The 19710-nt window shown below is 43.4% G+C and overlaps 1 long non-coding RNA gene across 1 annotated transcript in view; it reads left to right on the forward strand.

The window, feature by feature from the left end:
• LOC135386062 (uncharacterized) overlaps nt 1-18647 on the forward strand; it is a 280169-nt gene extending 261522 nt beyond the window's left edge. The window contains exons 6-10 of the long non-coding RNA XR_010420578.1: nt 3079-3207; nt 10978-11030; nt 14716-14900; nt 15014-15132; nt 18284-18647. This is a non-coding gene — a long non-coding RNA (uncharacterized LOC135386062). The remainder of the gene's footprint in view (nt 1-3078; nt 3208-10977; nt 11031-14715; nt 14901-15013; nt 15133-18283) is intronic.
• The last annotated feature ends 1063 nt before the right edge of the window (nt 18648-19710 follow it).

Raw genomic sequence — 19710 nt, forward strand, 5'->3', positions numbered from 1 at the left:
TTTTTCTTTTTTTACTTTACTCGTACTTTTTCTCTCATTCTGGTGAACCGGCGCAACCCGCCTATATGCGCGCTTCTTTCTGGAGAACCGGCGCACCCCACCTATATAGTTAACCCGGATGGAACGGAGGGTAAAACAAGCACAAGGCATACAGACGTCTTGCATTCAAAAGAGGTACAGTTCACTTTATTTGTGGGACGTGAACTGCTGCATTCAGACAGCGACATTCTTTAATAGCTCCCTCTGACACTTTTTTTCTTCCGCTTTGTAACTGAAAACGACGGGGTTATAGGACCACAATATAATTCGTAATCGTAATAAACGGAATACAATTTCCAGCGTGGATGCGCCAGCCGCTACTGATGGAAGAAAGGGCATACAAGTGCAAATGCCACTTTGATTCACCTCCCGTACAACGTGCACATAATGTATGCAATCTTCGAATGATCTATTTTGTGACGGGTCACCTTTACGGGCGACTCCACACCTATCTCTAAAGTATATAAATCAAAGGCTCTGACTATAGCGTCTCGCAATAGTGCGTGGCTCAATGGTAATAGGCGCAGAATGAACTCAGTTGCCTCACTTCGAACGAGGTTCTTCTAAAAACAAAAGATAAAATTTACAAAAAAAAAGCTACATATCGAGGTGTTGCTTTTTATTCGGTCTTAGCGCCGCGAAGCAACTGTGGCTATGAGCGGCGTACAGATGTGGACAGATGGAGAGAGGACAGCAGGAAGGAATGGGGGACAGCCGGGGGGGGGGTATATTGAGATGCAGTGACTAACCGGGACGCGCGACAGCGGTTGATATTTCTGTTTGCCTTATCCTTGTCAATGGATTGGATTGGTTCTACTTTATCACTATCGGTGAGAACTGCTGTAAGAATAAGGTGCACAACGCGGGGCAAATAATGTATGCTCGAAGAGTGTATGCCGCCTTTTCAATGACATTTCAGGGGACATGAAAGAAACAGCACCCATTAAACACTTCCAATTGTTTGCTTTTCACTAAATTCTTCTTCATGTTCCCTTTCTGCTCCCATCAAACTAACAATGTGTGACTGGCGCAGCAGTATACCGATGTATTCTAATAAATACCTAATTCTATTACACCAAGAGCCTGTCATATTTCGAAAGCAACAGTGACGACATCAACAGGTACTCTGTATCATTTTGTTACATCGTTTGGGATTACACATACATGCACAACGTCGTTTTTAGGCTGAGCACGGCTATGTTTCGATGCAGCGATTGACGGCGCCCGGTACCCCTTACAATACGTCCACCCTGTCGCCGCGTTTGTTACTGCCAGAACAACCCCAGAAAAGCGGACGATCTCATGCAATGACTGATTCGCAAACTTTTCACGCACAGAACTCTGTTGAAGAGCGGTGACGCGCGTACGCAGCACGTTTAGATAAAAACGGAGCAACGAAAAATAACAGCAAAAAAATCGCGTGTAACGTCTATAATTACATAATCTTCGTGCAGGCGAGGGAAGTCGTCAGACAATAGCGATCCCGGGGGGGCGGCGGCGACGGCGGATGCAGCGGTGGCGCTGGCAACAGCAGCCATGCATCGCGGAACGCACCGCCCTCTAGTGGAAGTGCTCGAAAAGCCTTTTGCTGGGCGGCTTGGCTCGGGCAAAAGTCGGGTTCGGGCAACAAAGAACGGACGGACAATAGACACAAGTAAAGCGACGTCAAGGGGGCATATAATCAAATACAACCCAAAGCGCGAAGGAAAAGAGCTTTGAACCTAGCAATCCAATCGGTGGAACTGGGAGTCGCTTTGGATCTGCCTGCTCTTCGTGGCGCCGCCGGTCGTCGTAATTGCTGCATCTACCCTCGCGTCAGTGGGGGAGGGGGTGTGTGTTTATTAAAAAAGAAAAGGAGAAAAAAGAAAGGGCGCCATTGTTCTTTTATCGGATGGCCTGTGTCTTTCTGCTGGTTTCTTTCCCTTCCAAGAGAGACAACCGCGACACTGCTGACACCTTTCGTTCCCTTGATCTTCTAATCCTTCCGCGACTGCTGCTAGCCGTGATAGACGTGTGACGTTATAACTCCTTGGTTTGGGTTCCATGTTCTCTGGCTGCAGATGTAAGCCCGAAAATATTGTCGAGGCTCCCAGACGAAAATTACTACCAAATGGCGTGTTCCCGAACTTGGAGAAAAGACAAATGAACAGAGTACAAAATGCACAGCGAAAGCCAGGCCTCAAACGAGTAATGAAAGTTGTAATGCTCCATGTACAGATACATAACATAACGCGAAAAAGGAAGAGGAGCTGGACCTTGCTGTCTTTTTATGTTATATATTTGTATCTGGTGCGTGAAAACATTCCTTGCTGGTTTGGGCCTTGTCTTGTGCTGTTCATACTGTGTTATGCAGGTCTGTCTTTTTCCGCAAGACATATGATGCGGACACAGGCGCATCCATGATTTTTCTGAGGGGGGTCCTGCCTTAGACACTGCAGTATACACTACCAAGGTCAATTGAAGCTCTATGTAATGACAGAAATTGAGAGAGTCAGGATGTCCTGACCCTCCGCAGATCTGTTCCTGGTTGCGAACACTAGCTTTACGCCAGTTCCCATGCATATGACCTATATGTTAAACGCACTACTGAATGTTGGATTGGATATGATTGAGGTAAAATATACCGGGAAATTCTTGGTAAATGTTCTCAGTGACGCTTCAGGGCACATCTGGTTCATTTCAAAAGTGCGCATGGCCCTCCCTGACTAATAGTATGACAGAGAACGTAAAAGTTCTGGATAGTGGCACAGCGGCACTCAGCAGCTCCGGTGAACGTAATATATGGAAAGTAGAATCAAATGCAAAGCAAAGTGGACGAGAACGCATTGTTAAAGTTGTGTTTGCAAATGCCTACAGCTGAAGAGCAGTCCTCAAATGTATTTTCTCATTCAATCACCAGATGCGCTAAATTGCCTGAACCACAGCACAGCCATCCGTGCTGTCAAGCATTACGTTGCCAATACATTGTGTAGTGGCCGTCAGTGGATGAGATATGGTCAGTATATTTTAAATTTTCAAACTGGTACATATAAAATGCAGGAATTGCAACGAAGGACACAGCTGAAGACAGTAGAGCAATCTGGTGATGCACGACTCTTGCCCCTACCTGACACGGACGGAAACGGTGAATGAGTGATTTCAGACCTCCAGTGACCTTGCTGCAACGAGGTAATACTATACTCGCTCGCTTTATTTACTTAACATTACTGACCACTTTACAATAAATAATGCTTAATTTACCTCCTGAATCAATCAAGCCTTCGATCATTCCGTTATTTTTATCTAAGATGACTATTAACAGCATGTAGCCTGCTAGTAAATGACAATGGATATATTGAGTTACTAATCAATGATGTAAGACAACAAGCACACCAGTGATGGGTAAAGTACCTCAAAATTATACTTAAAGTAAAGTACCAAGTACCTGGTGTCATTAGTACTTCAAGTACAGTACAAAGTACTAGGCAAAGTACTTCAAGTACTCATCAAGTACATCGCCAATTTAATTTTTGTCACATTGCATATAACTGTCTAGCATCTGTGTCTTGCTCTTTTGGCAAAACTTTAGCGAGCATTCTTGACAAATGGTCTGAAACCATAAGGTCCTAGGTCAAGTGCTAACCCGTGTATATGAACTTAATCACATGTTATAATTTGCAGTTACATGTAGAGAGGTAATCAGTCAGCTGTGCTGTGATTATGCAAAACTGTATTATACCCTGATTGATCCAAGCCCGCCTAGTGTGGTGCTCCGGTACTAATATTCGAGTATAAGAGGCTAGATAATTTCAGGGGGGGGGGGGGGGGGAGTACAAGCCAACATAGATTATATACATTCCTGGGCATTCCTTGCTGCTTTTTTGAAATAAACATGTTTCATAAGAGAATATGAAAAAAAGTTTAAAAGGATGAAACACGATAAGCCTTCATTTTTATACGACTGTGATATGCAGCAATGTAATCCGTGCGACCAATTAAAAAACGTAAAATGTAAAAATAAAAGCATGTGTGTCTTTCGTAGTGTTCATCTTGTAATGCAATCACACATTGTGATATAAATTGATTATTGATTGCCAATGAAGGAAATAATATAAAGAAGCATAGAACCTTGCATTGGGAGGACTGAACATTGTGCTGCAGGTAAGTGAGTCGAATGTGTGCGTATCTTTGCATTCTATTCGTTTTACAAAATCATAGGAGCGTTGATACTTTTTCAACATTTCAAGCCTCTCAACAATAGATGTGCTTCAACAAATATGCTCTTTAATAGCAAAAAAATCCCTTTTGGTAAAATGTCGTATACTGGGAATCTTAGCACTGCATTTCACTAGAAGCGCTAAAATAACGGCAAGAGACGAAAACTCGGAGATATAGCCCTATCTGTGTGTTTTCGTCTTCTTGTTGTCATTTTAGCGCTTTTAGTAGAGTGCATTTTTGATACTCTTTTGTGATTTTTTGTCTACAGTACAAAGTACACGATTTAAAATGTACTTAAAGTACAGTACAAAGTACACGATTTAAAATGTACTTAAAGTAAAGTACAAGTACACAGAAATGTACTTAAAGTACCACTTGAGTACTTGGTACTTCAAGTACTGCCCGTCACTGAAACACACAAAACAAAAGAACAGACGAGGTTCACAAATGCAAGTTAGTTGTGAGCTAACGAAACATTTCGCATATCAGTTGTGTGAAGTCCTTACGTCGAATAATACTGCGAATGTCAATGTTGATTTAGTGTAGGAGGGAAGGTGTTATCGACTACTTCTGCGTATTTGAAGGCTTTTCGTGTGTATGTTTCCGACGGTAAATTTTGTACACCTTTCAGCGTGCAAAGGGGGCGTTTTTGTACATAAACATAATTTGTATACGCCCCACAAGCGCAACTGAGAGGTGTATAATAACAGTGTTAAAAAGTATGCTTGCAGAATAACCAAGTACAACAGAGTTTCAAATGGGATACACCCGTCTGAGACAGCGTCCTTAATGGAATACTCCCACCCCGAAATTGTGTTTTCGCTAAAGTATGCGCTTTGAAATTGTGCTTTTTACAGAACAAGTTTCTATGGTGTAAATTTTACAACACAAAGATCAGCTTTTTTGTAATGACATGCGTATTGACACGAATATTTCCTTATTGTCCAATTTCAGGTTTCTATGTGTACTGTGTTACAGTCAAACTCCTCTATAGCGAACACCTTTTTAACGAAAATACCACTACAGCAAATTTTTTTGCGGTTCCGCTGGAGCCCTATAGGTCCAATAATGGACATCCTTTTTAACGAAAATACCTTTACTGCATTTTTTTTATTTTTTTTTTTGCTGTCCCCTGAGTTTCGTTGTAAAGGAGTCTGACTGTATTACTAGGCGTTCCATGTCGAGGTCACGCCTCCACTTGAAGGAGATTGGTGGATTTAGACTTTGTAAGACTTCTTTTATGCGTCCTAGATGTGCAACTGAGCAAGCCATGGATATTAACTAAAAGAAGACGTAGCGTCGCAAATTCGGACAATTCATCACTCATCAGCAATGTCAACAAGCGTGTGTGTTCAAGATGAAGTTACTATACAGACACGTAATTCGGGGGAGACGGTGCGTGTTGTAAAGCCACTCTACCAGTCTATGCTATTTTATTTGTAGCATATTTAATTTTGAGGGAAACATTGCGGTAGGTTTTGACTTACGGTTGTGGACATTTTATAAAACATTTACCCGGTGTGGTGGTTAGCAGCACAAGTATCTGTTAAATTGTTCGCACAGAATTCAGCGGTTTGAGACATCGGAAGGTTGGGAACAGTGTTCCCACTTGTAGAGGGCATAAACGACGGAGCAACTTTATCATGGTTATGTGTATAAGGACATAACTGCACTCTTGTGTTGCAGTATGATGTGAGCATGTATCATGACTGATGGGGCGTCCACATAAGAATGCATCGTTGGTCCGAGGTTGTTTTCGACATGGAATTAGTAACGTATGTATTCTGACCACAGCTTTCAGCATAAGTCGTTATACAGCAACAACAACGAACTGTACACCGTTGCGTATACTTCACAGAGTGCGCGAGACAAGGACGAACGACACAACACAAGCTTTAAACTAACAACATTTGCCTGAGCTTCTGTTGTGTCGTTCGTTTTTGTCTCGTGTGCTCCTTTATGGAGTACGAACACCCACCAAGTTGCCCGTATTTCCACAATTAAGTAATTACGTACATTTGCCGGTCTGGTATAGCGATCACATAAGCACGAGTGAGGCCTACTCACCATTGGTGAAGCTTCGCCAACTGGCAGTGGTGGTGTTGGAGCTGGAGGTAGCGATGTCGGCTTCCCGTTGTTGGTGTCACTCCTGTTGGTTTGAGCAGCGTCACGAATATAGCTGAGAGGAAGAGAGGTGCCATGCGTCTCTTCACTGTAGGCAATGAGGAGATCCCTGTGCCAATAAAATACCCCCTTCGTTATGAGTTAATAGCACATACAATATCGTCGTTCTGTAATTTGCTGGTTGGAGCACAAATAAGTGGCAGTGTAATCAACTGGTGAAGAGTATCTTACGGTACCTTACAACAAATATTGAAATGCAATGCGGGGGAGGCAAAATAAGTGAGCGAGCGAGCGATAGAGGAATGGTATTTGTCTTTTTTTCGCCACGCCTATTCCCTATTACATGATCGATGACGTATTACCGATCAAGTTCGTCGGAATGTATCCATTTTCCATTGTGATCGATATAGTACGGCCAGCAGTGATGGCCACTAACTACTTCTACAGTAGTTTAACTATAATTACTAACTACTTTGTGATTGAGTAGTTTAACTAGTAGTTCAACTACTTTTCAGGGGAGTAGTTAAAACTACTTCTTTAACTACTGCAATCTAGTTTAACTACATCTATAACTATTTAACGTTGTCCACCAACACCAATCCCATGTAGTGTTCTTGGACACCTAAATATGAATCACAAGCAATAATAAACTTTGGCTAAAGCCATTGCTACGGTAGTCAAATACAAAGCTTGCAGCGGGATTCTTTCTGTGCCTACGCGATAAACTAAGTTGCAGAATTATTTCGCAGTAAATGAGGCTTCACTAGACAAGCATTAAAAGTGAAGATGTAGTACACATGCACGGCACAATTGCTCTGCACCTCCGTTCTCATCAAACAAGTAGCTCAAGGTAAAGGTCGGAAGCACAATCGTGCCGTAAAGCTTGCGGCAACATCGGAAGTAGTTGGCACCTTCAGTAAACTAACTACTGTAGTTAACTACTTAAAATAGTAGTTTAACTAGTAGTTGCCACTACATTTCTGCAAGTAGTTGATAACTACTTTTTAACTACAATCAGGTAGTTTAACTAGTAGTAGTTTAACTACATGTAGTTAACTACTGGCCATCACTGACGGCCAGCATAGAGGCCGTATTACCAGACGCTGTTAAATCACTGAAGATTTCAGATTATTGTAAGTTTGAACTTTCTATTTCTGCATTAATTTCACACTACGACAGAGACGCCCGGAGCCGTATTATACGTACATGACGGAACCTCCGGAGTGTGACCTTGACAGAATGGAGACATCACTGGGTGATATGAAATGCATAACGCTCAGACAGATCAGAACGGTGCAGAAAACAGTAACGCATTGGCGTGGTGAAGTGAACTCCGAATTACACATACAATGGATGGTCCTCCCTCTAGCTTTGCTACTGGGCCCCCGTTTCTAGCATCTTTATCTTGTTTTCTGCTAATAAATAATTTGAATTTGAATTGAATTTGAATGCGATAGTAACAATAAAAACAATGATCGTTGCCGGATATTATTTCAACATTTCACACAATATGGGCCTTCAGAGTAATTTAATATGGACGGCTGCACGTGCAAAGGCGTGACGTGCTTTACTCCGCTTCCTGTCGCTTCTTAATCAGGGTGATTGTGGATGATTATTGTGATTTGTGATCGTGAAAAGGCATCAGTCTGTAAAAGAAAGAAAAAAAAAACGCCCGTCTTTATTAAGCCATCATGGGATCTAACCTTCCCCCTCACTTTATCGTTAAAACATTCTATATATAAAGTACAAAGTGACTGCAGTCGTACAACGCTAACTGGAGAATATTAATGGAATGAGGTAAGCTGCCGTCATCGAAAGGAAACTTCATTTAAATATTGCAGTAAGTCAAGCTAACAAGTTTCTTACCACATAATATGAAAGACAAAAAAGAAAAAGTGGGGGAGAAAAAACCATCACTTCAATGTGTCTGTACTGCTCACGCTACAATGTACCTAGTTATTTTGCGCTGACGTTTTGAACCCAGTGTTAGGCAAAGTACTTTAAAATTGACTTGAAGTAAAGTACCAAGTACCTAGCACCTGTTTCACTTTAAGTGCAGTACAAAGTGCCATACTACAAATGCACTTAAAGTAAAGCCAAAGGCATTTGCAAAGTACTTTGAAAGTACTCATCAAGTACCTTACAAATTTAGATGCTATTGCTGTACTTTCAACACTTCATAGTGATAGAACGTGAGGTAATTATGTTTCGACTGTTATCTTTAGAAAGCTTTTAACTAGCATTTTTGTCAAGTGCTACTTCGAACAGATGGATAGTTTACAGCTGACTGATTAATATGAACCGAAATAAATGATTTTGCGACCAAGTTTTGGGATTGCATTGCCAATTGGGTACTTGAGTACTTGACGGGAAAGTACTCAAGAGAAGTACTTGCAGTACAATACAAAGTACACAAACTGAAATGTACTTTATATAACGTACAAATACTGCGAAATGTACTTAAAATAATACTTAATACTTCAAGTACTTCCCATCACTGTTTGGACCGCAGCGTGAAACATGTGACATTACTTACATAAACGAAAAGCGTAAAATTGCTTTGCATTTTATTATTACCTCACCCATTTGAAAAGAGCATTACAAAATCTACGAAGCAGATTGTGCATACGCACTATGACAGGCAAATGGGGGTTTCCAAGACACATTCGTCACTTTCTCGTCAAAGTCTATACTTCACTCTGACGTAAACACACGCAAATGGCACCCACAAAACAGACTTGACGACATAGCACGACGACGCGTCTGCGACTATTGCCTTTGAACCCTGTAGGTTGACACTTTTTCAACTCATTAAACATCACATCACGGTGGACCTCACTCACAGATCGTCACATCACATTCACATCACATCCCGTGAAAACCATGATCCATCATTCGACATCAACATCACCACCCATCATTTGACTTCAACATCAATCCCCATCACTTCGGTCCGTTCAAAAGGAGGCTATAGGCAAAGCACACCGAGAAAGCCAATATGCAATGCCGATCGGCATAGTGAGGACGCGCCTTTAGACTTCAACTTCAGCATCAGGTTATCTCCCCGTTACGTCATTGGATAGTGATGGTGAATGATGTCCATGACGGCCATCATGAGTAGGTTTGCCGATCCATAGTTTTTTAAAGGAACTGCAAAGTGAAGCACAATGTTTCAAGGTACCATCATGTAGAGTTTGGCTGTGTGATCACACGCACAAGTCATCGCCTCTCAGTTCTTCATACTTATCGAACTAATTAATTTTGAACACTTTTAGAAACTGAAAGGTGGCGACCCTCAACGTTCGCAAAGAACAAAGTTAGAGTCGGCCCCGGATTGGCGGACAGATGTCACGCGATATTGAAGTCCAACGTAACGCATTGGAGACAGGTTACTAGTAACCATTAGTATTTTTTATTTTTTTTGAAGAACAACAGCAATTCTTGAGAAGTTCGGTTCAAACAGTTAACGGTTGTAACGTCCGAGTCCCGTGCCTGCGAGGTCTGTTGACCTTTCTCTCTCTCCGCGCCTCTGTGTTGTGTGCTCGGTTTGCGTTCTTATGTTCCGGAATTCACAAACCGTGCACCTTCGCAATGAAATGCTTACTGCACTCGCGTGAAAGGCACTATCTCGTCTGCTGTATCGTCTAATTGGTTGCGATCTCAATAGATGGCGCGCGAGTCGCCTCATGGTTGGGGCGATTCTGGAGTCCGCTCGCTTGCTTTTGCGTAGCAATCTTTGAAATTCGATTGCTGAAAAAAATGCTGAATATACAGCAGAACTATTACGTACCTGACGCGTCCAAGTTACAAGCTTTCAGAAAACCATACGATTTCTACGGGTTTGCCATTCACTTTACAGTTCCTTTAACTTTCAATTCACACACCTCATCCCATCCTACACCTCATCCCATCGTCGCTCATGTAGTTGTTGTTGCTGTTTCAATTCAGTTTTATGTTGTTTGTTTGTGTGTACGCGCGTGCGTGCGTGTGTGTATGTATGTATGTGTGTGTTGCCCATCAGAACAAGCGCAGTCTGAATACTAATGGTATGGTGCACTAAAAGAGCAAAACCATCAATATGATAAATGAACCACATCAACCAAGCATCACTGCAACCATAGATGAGAAATCTCTGTAACTTACAAAAATATCGGTATCATATGTTGTCGATGAACGTCATTAAAGTCACTCAGAAGCACGTGTTAAAGGGCCCAGATCGCGACACATTCGAACATAAAATGGAGAGCATCTTTGCACCCCAGCTGGGACGTGCAAACAAATTTATGAGAGAAGATCGCGACAATCAGCCAAGGAGTGAACTATATATATATATATGTGTGTGTGTGTGTGATATACAAAATGAAGTAATGATGAAGGCGACGAGAAGAACATCTGAACCTATGACAACACTGTATATTTTGGTAGCGACCGTCTGCGGGTATGAGGAAAGGTCTGGTTGAGCTCTTGCGGAGTTTCTGGACTGAGAATTTCAGCAAGGGGGGGGGGGCACTATACGAAACGCAATATTTGCCCATATACTGCATTAATGCATAGAGCATGACCCGCATAAAATTTCAATTGTCTTATGTTTGTGAATTGTCAACTTGTTCATTGCAGATGTTTTCAAGGGACAAACTTATCAAGCCAATTAAGAAGCAAAACAAATGAAGGTAAGGACCTCCCCGCGTTGTTACTCTTGAATTTCTTGACACTCATTATGGTGGGGTGCCAGGGCCATATAGGACGAACACAATGCTTAAAGGGTTGCGACTCTTTGTATGAGCAACAACTTTATTTTGATGATGATGGCTGGGGTGTTTCCACCCCAGGCGTTACACAGGCGATACTCAATACTCCATAGCCCGCTGCAGTTTCATCAGAATAAGTATAACAATGAGCCTCACAGTCCCAAGTCTTCGTCCTAAATTATTCCGGATGAACGTAAGATGCGTTAATTTACATCCATGTGAACCTGCATACCGAGTTCTACAGAAAACGGAGCAATAGATGCGTAGAAAACGGGCCCCGCGAATATCGAAACTCCTTTGTGTGGCTCTTACATACATCAGGAGCAGGCGCCTCCACCAGTGAGCCGGCGCGAGAGGGGACACGTGGTTACGACTACCAATGGGAATGGCCGTAGCTCTCGCCTCCTCTGACATCAGAGCTTGACGCGTGTGTGTGGTGTACAGTTCATAACTCGCCTACGTGGACAAATTGCAGACAACTTAACCGATAAATCCCGTTCCTTTTGTGTTGTTGTCAAGGTAACATCATCTTTCATTCCGCGAGGAGTAATTTGTTTGCCAGTTTAAGCCTGAGAACGTCAAAAGCTATACTACAATGGAACACAGTTTTAAGTACGGACTGTGATAATAGAACACGTATGCTCGTGTCGATGGAAACTAAAGCAGTTCAAGGAATAGGGATATTAGGGCGGGATTGGGCGTCTGGTACCTGCCTCGTGACGGAACTGGAGAAGCTGACAGCAATGAGACGTGTCGTCTCCCCCCCCCTCCCCCCCTTGTATACAGTAGCGAAGACGGCGGTGGCGGCGAAGGATTGACTTACACTGTAGCCGACCATCAACGGTTTAAAGTGGTCAATAACATACGACTACATTACGGATATATTGGTTGTTTCGCTGGATAAACTACGGCAACGACACTTCGGCGGCGCAGTCTGATGGCGAACAGATTAGGGCTTCGCTGCCCTAACCTAACCTAACCTCACTAAAGTAACTTAGGCTAACTGCACGACGACTAACTCACCTCACCTCAGATTAGGGCTTCGCTGCCCTAACCTAACCTAACCTCACTAAAGTAACTTAGGCTAACTGACGATTGACTGCAGCTGTGTTCCTTGACATCAAAAGGGCGTATGACTGCGTAAGGGCATGTTCTGCATGGCCTCTACTCCCTCGGCATAAGGGGGCGAGCGCTGAGGTGGATTGCTAACTATTTAAGTGGCCGGGCGGTGTTCATGCGTACCAGCACCGGGGATACACAGAAACACTCAGTGACCGCAGGAGTGCCGCAGGGAGCAGTACTCAGTCCCATGCTTTTTAATGCCCTACTGGCGACACTCCCGTCCCTGTTACCACGAGGTGTACGTCTGAGTATGTATGCCGATGACTTATGTCTGTGGTCGTCCGGGAAACAGTGGCCAGCGCTTCGTACACGTCTTCAGGAGGCACTAGACAAAGTTACCATCTTCTTGTCTCAACGGGGCATGGATGTGTCGTTAGAGAAAACAGTAGTGATGCCGTTCACGAGGAAACGTTTACCGAACTTTCAGCTTCAAGTCAATGGTCAACAACTCCGAAGAGTAACACATCACAGGTTCCTTGGGGTCATCGTGGACAGAGCTCTGTCCTGGTCAGCCGAAGTTCAGCGCATAAAGGAGAAAGCTACATCCGTTGTTAATGTCATGCGCTACATCGCAGGCAGTCGATGGGGAGCGTCTCCGACAGCTATGCTCGGTCTGCATCATTCACTAATTCGTCAGATGTTGGCGTACTCCCTGCCACTTCTACAAGGTCTGTGTCCCACCTCAGAATCTATCCTCGAGAGTGTGGTTGCAAGGAGCCTAAAAGTGTGCTTGGGGGTTCATCGGTCAGCTTCTAACCAGCTCACAGTTGCAGAAGCGAAGGAACCTCCGGTACCAGCTCTAAGAGTTCAGGAATCACTTCGTCACTTCATACGACTGTCAACGCGTCATCGTCGGCACCACCTTGTTGAAGCAATTAATAAGAGAGATAATTCCACTTTTCACCAGGCCATTCTGCCATACCGAGGCATCTCACCATCATATAAACGCATTCCAGCATCGCCTTTGCCATGGTGGAGTGTTGTGCCTCTCAGAGTCAATGCAGAAGTTCCAGGCCTTTCGTCGAAGAAGTCCTCACCCCCTTGCATGCAGCGACAGCTGAGCTTAGAATTGATCCAACGTCTGGATGATCGCACGGCGGTATATACGGATGGCTCCACAATATCTACAGGATCCGCCTGTGCCTTCGTTGTACCAGCGTCGAATACTGCGCGCAGTGCTCGACTATCGCATCGTACTTCATCGACAGCAGCAGAGCTACACGCTGTTCTTCTAGCCATAGAGCATATCTCGTGCGCGCCTTCCCAGGGAAAATGGGTGATTTTCTGTGATTCTAAAGCCGCTTTACAGACCCTTATGACACCGGGTGCACACCACCTCTCAGCTCCTGTACTGAATGACATACTAGTAGCGCACCAAAAAGCAGTGATCGCTGGCCATGACGTGATTTTCCGGTGGATACCTGGCCACTGTGGGATCACCGGACATGATGCGGCCGATCACAACGCAGGGAAAGCACATGGAAATAGTACATTCCGCAGTGTTTACTTCACGAAGGTGGACGCCAAGAGTGCCTTAAAGTCTCTGAGCCATAAGCTGTCAAAAGATCAATGGTTTTGTGGCGAGGCTGGATCTTCCCTTCTGCACCGGGTTGACCCCGAACTAGCTCTGGTCCTCCCAACATCCATGCCACGGCAGATTACGTCATTGTTTCACAGGCTCCGGCTCAATGTACCATACAGTGCAAGACTCCTGTACAGGCTTGGGAAGGCGGACTCTCCTAATTGTCCAGTCTGTGGCCCAATCGAAGACGTCGAACATATTATAGTTACGTGCCCAAGATACTCTGAGTGTCGTGACAGACTTGTAGCCGCGTTAGGCCGGGTTGACAATCGACCCTTCGGAGTGCAGAAGGTGCTGGGCCCATGGCCAATGAGCACTCAACTGCCAGCTTTGCGAGCCGTTACACAGTTTTTAAGGGACACAAAGCTGTTAGATGGGCTATGACTTGTCTGTGGCGTTCGTCGCCGCTTCGCGACATCTCCAGTGGGTGATGGTGGACGTGTCTGGAATTCCTTTCCTTAGGTGATCTGGGGTAGCCGGCCCTCGTGATGAGGGCTACAATCCCCATTTTTTTCTTTCTTTCAATCAATCAATCAACTTAGGCTAACTTGATCTAACCCGATATCGGGCTAATGTCGATGCTTGGGGTAGTTGGTACATATTAACTTGAACTTACGACGCTGCAACACACACCACACACCGGACAGACGACGGGGGGGTTGTTTCGTCGTATGTCGGTCCGGTGTGTGGTGTGTGTTCCAGCGTCGTAAGTTCAAGTTAATATGTACCAACTACGCCATATTGGGCATTCCCCAACATCGCCACTTACGCCTCCCCGCTGCTAGAAGTGTCGTTGCAGTAGTTTAGCCGTTTCATTTTGAGGACCTATTTCACCCTTTCTCTGTATCTTCAGACCTGAAAAAAAAAAAAAAAAAACTGCTTCTCCTTTTTTTCCCCCTATAGGGTACAAGTTAGGCTACAAGAAGAAATATTGGGAAAACCTTTCAAGTGCACCAAAACACACGAAGGACGCATGTGGACCACGTGACGAGGCGGGAGTAAGGCTATGCCTCCCTCTGGCAAAAAAAGAGAGAAAATCGTTATCTCTTAGTTCTGATGAATTGTCAGGCGAAGAGGGTCATTAAGAGGTAAAAAATTACATAGTATATTTTTCTGAAACTATTTCTGAATACATAGTAGAATGGAATAGCTGAAAACGTAAAAAATAAAATAATAATAATAATTAAAAAACACTGCACAGGAAAATCCGGCTCACTGCACCAACCTGCTGTTCGCACCCTGACATTCCCCAATTTCAGCTGTTTTAGTCCGTCGTCTCATCCTGTTGTGAGTGTCACCTGACTCACATCACCAGGGGGCGTAAGTTACTGCAAATTATCTATTCTACGGGCAAGGGCGGATCTAGGAATTTTCTGACGGGGCGGGGGGCGGGGGGTTCTGCCTTGGGCACCATCGTACTACACTACCTACTCTCTTAAAAATGAACTTCTCCGCATAGCACGCTCCTAGCCAACCATTATCTTGAATGATATAGTTATCTGCCCTGATTTGTTGAAAACGGGAGGCGTACGCCTTTTTTGTGACACTTATGCTGTTCATAATTGTCACAAAAAAGGCGTACACCTCCTGGTTCCAACAAATCAGGGCAGATAACTATATCATTCGAGATGATGGTTGGATAGGAGCGTGCTATATAAATATTTAGTGGACCCAGACTAATGCTTTTTGTTTGTTTGTTTTCCTTTTTCCTTTCTTTCCTTGGAATAGCAAGCCGCCGTATAGTGGTGGCAAACCTTTCCCTCCTATTTTTTTAAATATAAGAAACATATCCCCCCCCCCCCCCCCAAACTGATGCTATGTGTATTCATTTGGAAAAGGCTTTCGATAAAGTTCCACGCCACAAACTTTTGGAAAAATTATGTCCCTATGGGCATAGTGAATCACTTGTTTCCTGGATAAGCTCATGTTTGAGTAATCGTAATCAATATGTTGATGTTAAGTGCCATTTCTCTGGTGTTCTTCCTATTTATTGTGGTGTACCACAAAGGCCTGTGTTTGGCCCTGTATACAAATGACATGGCTGAGTGTATTCCAGATCCTGTAAAACTTAAACTATTTGCTGACGACTGTTTCATTTACTGTCCAGTTAAAAGTGAAGCTGATCAGGAAATGATTAAAAACGCATTTAACTCGCTCGTTAACTGGTGTAATAAGTGGGACATGAACATTAATTACAGTAAGAGTTGAGTATGTCAGGTTACATTAAACGAAAAAAAAATCTCCCTTTGTTACGACACTGATGACGTTGTTCTAAATAACATCCTGGCTTTCAAGTATTTCGGGGTAACGATTACGTCAAAATCGGATTGCGGAAGTCATATTGGTAATATATGTTCATCTGCAATGCGCAAACTATGCATGCTATGGCGAAAACTTCACAATGCCCCACTTAGTGTCGAATTGTCAACTCAGGAATATGCAAGTAATGTATGGGATCCCAACAAAATAGTTAACGAATTCAATATCTTCCGTTTCTTTTCTATATTCAAACTCAAACTCAAACTCAAGTTAACATTAGTAAAATGGAAAGGATACAAAATCGGACCCTAAGATTCATATTTTCTGCGTAGAGCAAGCGAGTCTCAGTAACCGAATTAAGATGCAAGGCGGAATTGGATACGTTAGAAAAGCGTAGAAAGATCGATAGGTTAAAAATAGTTTGCAAAATTTATAATGGTCTGTTAAGAATTGATGCAAAATGTTATATGACACCTAAATTACAGGGGACATTTGCGATCAGTCCATCAATGCACATTAAAATCCTTCCAGAGCAGAATAAATGCTTTTAAGTTTCCATTTTTTGTAAGACCACTAGAGGAATGGTACAGTCTATATACCAGCTCATTTATTTGTTAATATACGTGATGTTCCGGCTTTTTCAAAAGCGCTTGAAGATGTGATGTGAACATTTCCTACTTGTATTGTGTGTTTATTCTTGTATTATATGTATGTATTTTATCCTCTACTGTTACGGCCCGAGAGGGCTAACAGTATATGACTAAATATTTCGTGTATACACCATGATGCCGTCTTCAAGTGACAGTAAGTATACTTGCTTTGATCATAACTACAAGACTGGTGGGCAGCGGTAACGATGATGTGCAAGCGTATATATACAGGTTCACACGCGCATACATCCGAAAGTCAATAGGGGATATTTGCGAAACGTTTTGGAATAGACGTTAGCTTACTGTAAAACATTACAACTCATCTGGGCGTCGCTACCAGCTATCACAGTAAATCTTTTTGCACCCTTCAGGGTGTAAAAAGGGGTGCAATATGCGGACAACACTCCATTTTTTTTCAGTTACACACTTCGCTACACCCTTGTCACACTACAAGTGTGTTTTATGGGTGTAAAATGGGTGTACGTTAGATACGCACCCTAATAATGTTAACCATCGCCCTATATACGTTTTCCGTTTGCCGTATACAATAATATCCTGTCACGTGACTCTTGAAATATTAGCCTGAAACGGGTATATAAAACGTTACCAGAATTATAACGGGTCTTCACGTGATCTTGTAACCGAAGCATCAGAGGAAAAACAGATACACACCGTGCGCTGTGAACGTACATTGAGTATAGAGAACCCAACAACAAAACACAGTGCGCACATTTCCTATATAAATAAATAAAAAAAATTAAGACTTCACACGTGATCCATACTTGACACTTGGAATAGCAAGCCGGCTCTTTGCCTAGCTAGCCTTTCCTTTTCTTTTTTAATAAACATATCCCTCCCCCTTGGTTGTGATGTGTCACCAATCAGTGTGCGTCCTCTAGCTTATTTCGATGCAACGTGACAGCTAGGTGACTAATGACCCATCGATCGACGAAAATTGGTGGAATCCCATTGAGATAAGCTTATTTTTGCCACAAAAAAGTGTCCATCCCCACAGTTATCACCACATGACGATATCGTTTGATGATATAATGTAAATTAGGTGGCAAATTCCCTCATTTCATCATCAGTTCGTTTATTTGTTGTTGTTGTTGATGATGATGATAATGGCAGAAAAAAACGCAGAGATGTAGGCACTATAAAGTCCAAGGGTCTTGATAGGACATGAATATAAATTTCGAATTTAAACGCCTCACTGTGAGTTCGCAGTGTGGTATTTTTACAGGTATATACGCGATGATGTGTTCAAGGAAATTCCACATTGTTGGACAGTTGGATATGAACAATATGTCGTTTTGCAATAACTTTTGTGTTCAATCTAAAAGCTATAAAGAACTTGCACGAATAGACAAAACGAGCAATATATCAGTATACGTAATGACGAGCACAAAAGTAGCAGTTCAGAATCACGATAAGTGAGCCTATTAGGGTTATTTACGATAAGGATTACAAAACATCGAAGTGCATTATGGAAGATGGTTGCATTGATTACCCCTGTCCCCACCTTATGAAATGTTTGTTTTCTTTCCATTTTTCTCCCACAGATGCAGGCGTCGTCTGAGGCTCCTCCCACAAAGAAGGCGATGCAGTGATCGGTCTGTCAAAATGATGAATTTTACCCAATGGGAGACGCTCGTGTTTTTATCCGCACGACGCTTGTAGGATTCGTAAAATTTCGACCACAGTCTTGGATGATTTAGTGAACTTATGAATGAACTGTCTGTAGTTGGTGACAGATTGGTTCGATGTGGATGTATATGTCAAGGTTTTCGGTGCCGTGTGCCAGAAGATGACCGTACAATCAGGGGACGGAGCGTTCTTTCAGATGCTAAGCATGTGAAGCAGACGGCCACAGTTATGCAGAGATAGAGTGATAATCACACGAGCATGTTGAAGATGAGTCACTGCAATGTTTGTGTGAGACTCCGCAAAGCGCTCAAGAGGGAAGTCCCGCTTAACACGCAACAGCTCGCCGACGTCGCTTACAATATCCAAACATGAATGCCATTAGCGCTAGCGAGCGTATTAGCCGAGAGACAATGTTTCTATTTAAAAAAAAAAAAAAAACATAATCAGCGCGATACTCTCCTCTTTCTTGGAACCCATCTACGTCAGGGTGTTTCTCGTGTACAACGCGCAGGGAGATCGATGACGTTTCGGGCTCCTAGCCAGTGACGGTCCCCGTTCAGACATGCTCCGGCTCACGGGGTGGGACCGGTTGTGGGAACATCTGGGTGCCCTCGCGTAGGAACACAGCGCTGCAAGCATATAGTGCGCACATGAAATGGAACATTGTGGACTTTTGGTACTTGCCATCTTGGGGGAGAGGGGTTAAGTGGAAAGATGCTTCTAATTTACCTCACCTCCAGGTACTCCAAGTAATTAATGTATAAGCGTCCCGTATTTTGATTGGTTGATGGGGCGCTATGTCAAAATGACGTGTCCCTATTGTCGGCAGGGCATCGCAGGGCGGGACATGTGCACGAAAGAGTGCAGCGAATATTGTGTCAGTTTGGAGACACTGTGTACATTTTTGCACCAGTAATTTTGGATAACGTTTACCATCGGCAACGTGGATCTGGACCTGACACAGGATCACATGCGGTCTTTTAACTAAAAAGACATTCGAATCTGTACATTCAGTATCTCGCATCTTACAAGCACATGCTCTCCCTTCAGTCCAATCCGGTCCTGGCGTTTTCATACAGACAAAACAAATAAAATGTCTGTGCCTCTCTAAAAGAGGCTTCCGTGATCGTTCACCCCCCTCAAGCCAGATGTCATTGTGTGGTCTTGCCTTTCACGTCTGCCATCCATTATTTGTTTTCCCACATGTCACACAAAAGTTCTGGCCGAGTACAAGTTGCGTGAGCGCAGCGGAATTCTCAGTTGGTCGAACCCGCAGCGCCAACTTGCAGCACGTTTCCCGTCATTCCACATCGACCGCCGTAGCAATGACAAAGAAGGGAGC

This window comes from Ornithodoros turicata, chromosome 2 (assembly GCF_037126465.1).
Source record: "Ornithodoros turicata isolate Travis chromosome 2, ASM3712646v1, whole genome shotgun sequence".
In the NCBI taxonomy this organism is placed as follows: Eukaryota; Metazoa; Arthropoda; class Arachnida; order Ixodida; family Argasidae; genus Ornithodoros; species Ornithodoros turicata.